The sequence below is a fragment of the Phocoena phocoena genome, chromosome 5 (assembly GCF_963924675.1).
Source record: "Phocoena phocoena chromosome 5, mPhoPho1.1, whole genome shotgun sequence".
Taxonomy (NCBI): domain Eukaryota; kingdom Metazoa; phylum Chordata; class Mammalia; order Artiodactyla; family Phocoenidae; genus Phocoena; species Phocoena phocoena.
Window position 1 is genome coordinate 87,409,313 of NC_089223.1, and position 5,389 is coordinate 87,414,701.

Consider the following 5,389-nt stretch of genomic DNA (forward strand, 5'->3'; position numbering starts at 1 on the left):
GCGCTCTAGAGCCTGCGTGCCACAACTACTGAGCCCATGTGCCACAACTACTAAAGCCCACGCACCTAGAACCTGTGCTCCATGACAAGAGAAGCCACTGCAATGAGAAGCCCGCGCACCACAAGGAAGAGTAGCCCCTGCTCGCCACAACTAGAGAAAGCCCGTGTACAGCAAATCATATGTTGAGGGCTTTCACATTTTTGTCTCCAGCCTTTGTCTCTCAACTAAGCACCAGATTATGTATATCCAACTGTCCACCAGACATCTCCAGTTGAAGAGGTCTAAGAGGCATCCTAAACCGCCACAGCCAAAACACAGATCTGGACCCTTTCTCTCTCAACAGCCCCATCACCACCACCTGCATCTTACCCATCTCAGAAGATGGTGCTGCCCAGACCAAAGACCTAGGAGTCATCTTTGGTTCCTCTCTTTCTGTCACAGCCCCATCCCCTCTCCCCACCTGATTCATCAGTGCCCCTCTACCCATCTCTAATGACACCACCCTAACCACCATCATCTCACACATTCCCTCCAAAAGCCTAACTGATCTCACTGATCCTCCTCCCTCCCCCCTGGACAGAACAGCTTTTTTTTAATGTAAATGAGACAGTGTGACTTCCTGTTTCAACCTTCCAATGGCCTTCCATCACTCCTAGGATAAAAGCCAAACTCCTTTTCCACAACTCCTGCTTCTAACCTCCTCCACCTCTCACCACCTCCACCCTCGCTCACTTCACTCCAGTCACACTGGCTCATTCCTGTTTCTTCAACACCCATGTGTCCCTTTCAGTCCCACCTTATGACCTTTCCACCTGTTGTTCCCTTGGCCCAAAAACTTTCTGAGTCTTCACCTGGCGACCTTTGTATCACCCCAATGTCAGCCAAGTCACCTCAAAGGGGCCTTTCCCAGCCACACAATCTAAAGAGGACCCAGTATCCTCACACACCACTTTCATGCCATCACTCAGATTTACTACGTACATAGCATTTCTCACTACTATCTTATTCATTTCTTTGCTTATATATTGTCTCCCCACTAGAATAAAAGTCCTATGAGAGCAGGAGCTTCATTTTGTTCATTAAAGCCTCCCAGCATCTCCAACAGTGCCTGGCATAGAGAAAGATCTGGAAAACACTTGCCCAATGAATAAATGGGTTACTTATTTATTACAGCCTCTACATGACTTGTAGTGAGGAGAATGGATAAGCAAACTGTAGTACATTCACATAAGAGAATACTATTCAGCAACGAAAAAGAATGACTGCTGATAATGCACAACAGCACGATTGGATGTGAAATACAGTACGCTGAGCATGTACTATATGATTCTGCTCATAAGAAAGGCCAAGAACAGACAAAATTAATCTACGGTGTTAGAAGAGAGAACAGTGGTTAGTAATCTCTAGGATGGGGACTGACCAGAAGGACATGAGGAAACTTTCTGTAGGTTTGAAGCTACTTTGATTGGCATATAAGATACACATATTTTTATAATACATTTGCCGAAACCCACCAAATTGTGCACTTCAGATTTGTACATTTCCCTGTGTGGAAATTTTTCCTCAAATTGAAAACAAACAAGTGAAAACTACTTTTGTAAATAGAATGGCCAACTTCCTAGTATCAGTCAATTCAGAATGAAATATCACTTTGGTTTAGCTCCAGTTCAGAGACTATTTTGGAATCCTAGGCTTTAGCCTATCATTTTAGAATCATTTTAGAATATCTACCTGAGCTTCTTTAAGCTTCTTTGTGTCGGTGGTGATGGGAGGAAACAGTTTGGCTCTATTTTTTACCATAAAAAATGACAGTAATATTCAGTGTGGGTCTGGCTGAGGAAGAGGTTCCTGTTGGTTTTGATTTTTTTGCTTTGTTTCTTTGTGTGCAAAGTAGACTTTGCCTTATATCTTTGCTCCTGGGGTGTTTTTTCAGGTAAGCAACAAGGGATGCCAAAGACATGCTAATCAGTCCAGACTTCTAAGTGTCACTCCTATGTATAAAAACCTAAAGGAAGTGATCATCTTGAAAGCGTCCATCAGTTTGGATCAAAGAAATGAGTTTGCTTTAGCAAACAATAACCACATTTTATCCTTGTCAGGATAAAATCCTTTATCTTTTATCCCAAATTCTTCCATTGGTTACCCTCTCACCACCACCACGGTAGTGGGAAATACCTCCCACCCAGTAGCCAGCTTTATAGACAGGCAATGAGAAGCTCAGGGGAGTTGGTGGCTGCTGTGAGTTAGCACCAAACAGGGTTCCTGGTTTGGTTCGTTGTCTGGACCAGGAAGAGTATGCTGAGTGGAGCTGACATAAATTTTCCAACAAGGACTGCACCCTGAAAGAAAAAGTCCTCAGTCTAACATCCTCATCCTGATTGGTGAGCAATCCTTACTACTGATTTCCCTGTGCACAACCTTAAGTTCCAAGCTACAAAGCACTTCCTCATCTCACATTCAGTTAAAAAGAACCTGCCCTTTACAACTTCAGCTAAAAGATGAACCCTCTCTGACACATACAGGCAGGTAGCCGAGTGTACATGTGTTGGGTTGGCATGATTTTCATAGGTAACAACCTTATGTGCCTTCCGACTCAACTCAGGAAAGCTTTTCCCAGGGCGGGCTGGCCTGGAGTGGAGAAGTATCTGTCTGAGAAGCCACACCAGGACACCCAGCCCTGCAGCCTCCACGGGGCAGCACGCTGGCCCTGGTGACAGAAACTGCTGCTCCAAAGCCAGGGTGGCTCTTTCTCAACAAGGCCCACCCAGGAGCCACTCGGCAGGGAAATGAGTGGGAGTTGACCCCAGTCTGTTGAGAAGAACAAGGAGAGGACAGGAAGGGATTCTACACCAGTCTCACTCCAAGCCTACAAGTAGCTCAAGAGTTGTGAAACTCAACCTTTTACGGGAAGGCTGGAGCAGGATATAAACAGACAAGATGCAACATTTTCCCTGAAGGAAGTTCAAAGCTCTTCCGATGAGTCTGATGAGGGTTCGGTAAACTTTGGGTGTCCTCTGTGTCTCCAGAGCTTCTAGCTCTTGCCTGAATAGGAAAAATTCCAAAGGCGAAGAGAGATAAGCCAATAAATAAAAGAATAAACAAGAGAACAACCTCTACTTCTTCTTTTTCCCTCCATTATGTAAACCACCAGCTCAGGAGGCAAGGCCATGATCACGGGCATGTGGATTTTTTTTTTTTTTCCAAAAGTTTGTACATTTTGATGGGGTTTTTTGTTTGTTTTACTGTGGCTTCTGCACTTCAAATCAGCACTTGCAGGTAATGGGGTTTTTGAATAGTATCACCGGGTATGAAAAGTCTTCCCAAGAAACCACAAAAGATTGTTCATTTTTTTCTTTCTTTTTTGGTCAACATTTTGCCGCACTCAAGTCAGTGTAAGTCCTAGCAAAAAGACGGTAGTTAGGACACAACTGTTGCTGTAGATGACGTGACATTGGTTGAATTTGTGCTGACGTTTGTGTAACTCCCCTCGCTGTTTGTGTTTGACTCATTAGGGGGCACTTGACTGGAGTTGGCTCGAAGGATTGCTCCCACCGCGCTGCAATGTGGCCGTGGCCCCGGTTCTGGGGTGTAGGTAAAGGTAAGCCTGGTGGAATAAATGATTCCATCATTACGGACCAAAGTTACTGGAACCTGGACTGGCTGCCGGACCCATCTCCAACCTTCTCGGAATGCAGAAATGTCTGGGGCAACACAGAGCATACTTTCTCCACATCTGTACATAGTTTCAGCTTCTACATCCCCAAACCACACTCGTAAATTTGGAGTGAAATGCTGTCCTGAAGTTCAAGATTGCTACATCCTCACTGCCATTCAACTGAAGACTTTCTACAACAGGCACCGGTGTGACTGGGGCAAGGACAGGGCCCGTCCCCTCGTAAAATGTATACTCTGCCTTATCCGTACTAATGATTGTCCAGGAAGCACCATCATTTATCATCTCTTTATTTGGTTCTTTTGGGCATGGAGTGGCCTGAAACCGAATTATTCTTTCTTGAGAAAGGCACAAGTACATTCTTTCCGTATCCTTAAGGTAAAATGCACATTTATGGAGCTGTGACACAGGATCATCTGCATCCAGTAATGCGGTCTGCTTATCAACTTTCCTAATTATCAATCTTGGGAGTGCCATGCCAGTAACTGAACACACAAGTGTGACTGTTTTTCCATAATGGATGTATCCATCGTGGACTGTGAATTCTTCTCCTTCTGATTCATCATCATCCAAGAGATGAATGTAAAGTGCTGCCCACTGCTGAGAACTGGCATGGAAATTACCTCCTTCTACATGCAAGCATCTGGTACTAACTGTCTGGGATCGAAGTCGATTAAACAGAGCCACCTTTGTTCCTGAGGCAATGCATAAGTCAGCATTTTTCAATGACTGCTTCTTTTTGGAAGGTTTGGAGATGACTTTTATCCGCTTGCTGAGGAACACACCAATGTCATCACTACTGCCATAGAACATCTTTACAGAGAGCATGAAGCGCTTTCCCTTGTCTGAGTCAGATATATACAATGTTTTGGCAGTGCAATAGTTCTTTCCTTCCCAGTTTAGCTGCTGCATTTCTTGGTCACTATTTCCTATTCTAATAAATGCACAGGGTTGAGACTCTTGTTCAGAACAACCATCGCATTCCATTTGTTCTTTTTTTCCTTCCATCCACTGCCCATAATATACACAAAAGGAGGAGGGCAAAAAAACCTTTTTTCATTTCCATATGACTTCTGTGCAACTTTTGCACGAAGAATAAGTACTGTTTGATCCCCTCGCTCTTTTAAATAATTTCACGTAGCTTCCCTAGTAAATCATTTAGGTGGAAGCCACTCACCAAATTTTCTTTTAATCCACGCCATGGTACTTCAAGAACATGTTAAGGTAAGCCACACTTCGATGCACCTCCAAAGACCTCAGCCAGTGTATCTGTATCATTCTCCTTTCCTTTTGAGATCATAATGGTTCCGAAGAACTATAATGCTTCCATTTCAATGACAGTTTCATAATTTCAATGACCTGTCACAGCAGGTGCCATCTTCCACCCATGTGGACTTTTCAGTCAGCCAGAGCTGAGCCCAAATGTGCCCCTTGCTGGCTGCATGAACTTGGACACTCTCTTAACCTCTCTGATCCTCATTTTCTTCATCTATAAAATGCGAATGACACTAGCATTTTCTCTCAGGGTTTATTGTAAAGAATTAAGGGCCAGCAAATCACTTAGCACAGTGGCTTGCACATAAAAAGGGCTCCATAAATGTTATGCCTTGACTCAGTAAATATTTTAGTAAGTAGCTCCCGTAGTGCTGGTGATTAATGTAAATAAGTGATTTAATTAACTAGAAGCAAATGGCTCTTCCTGAATACCTACCCTGG

The 5,389-nt window shown here is 43.9% G+C and overlaps 1 pseudogene; it reads right to left on the reverse strand.

The window, feature by feature from the left end:
• Positions 1–3,417: 3,417 nt before the first annotated feature.
• On the reverse strand, positions 3,418–5,051 carry LOC136123495 (recombining binding protein suppressor of hairless-like; annotated as a pseudogene).
• Positions 5,052–5,389: the final 338 nt, after the last annotated feature.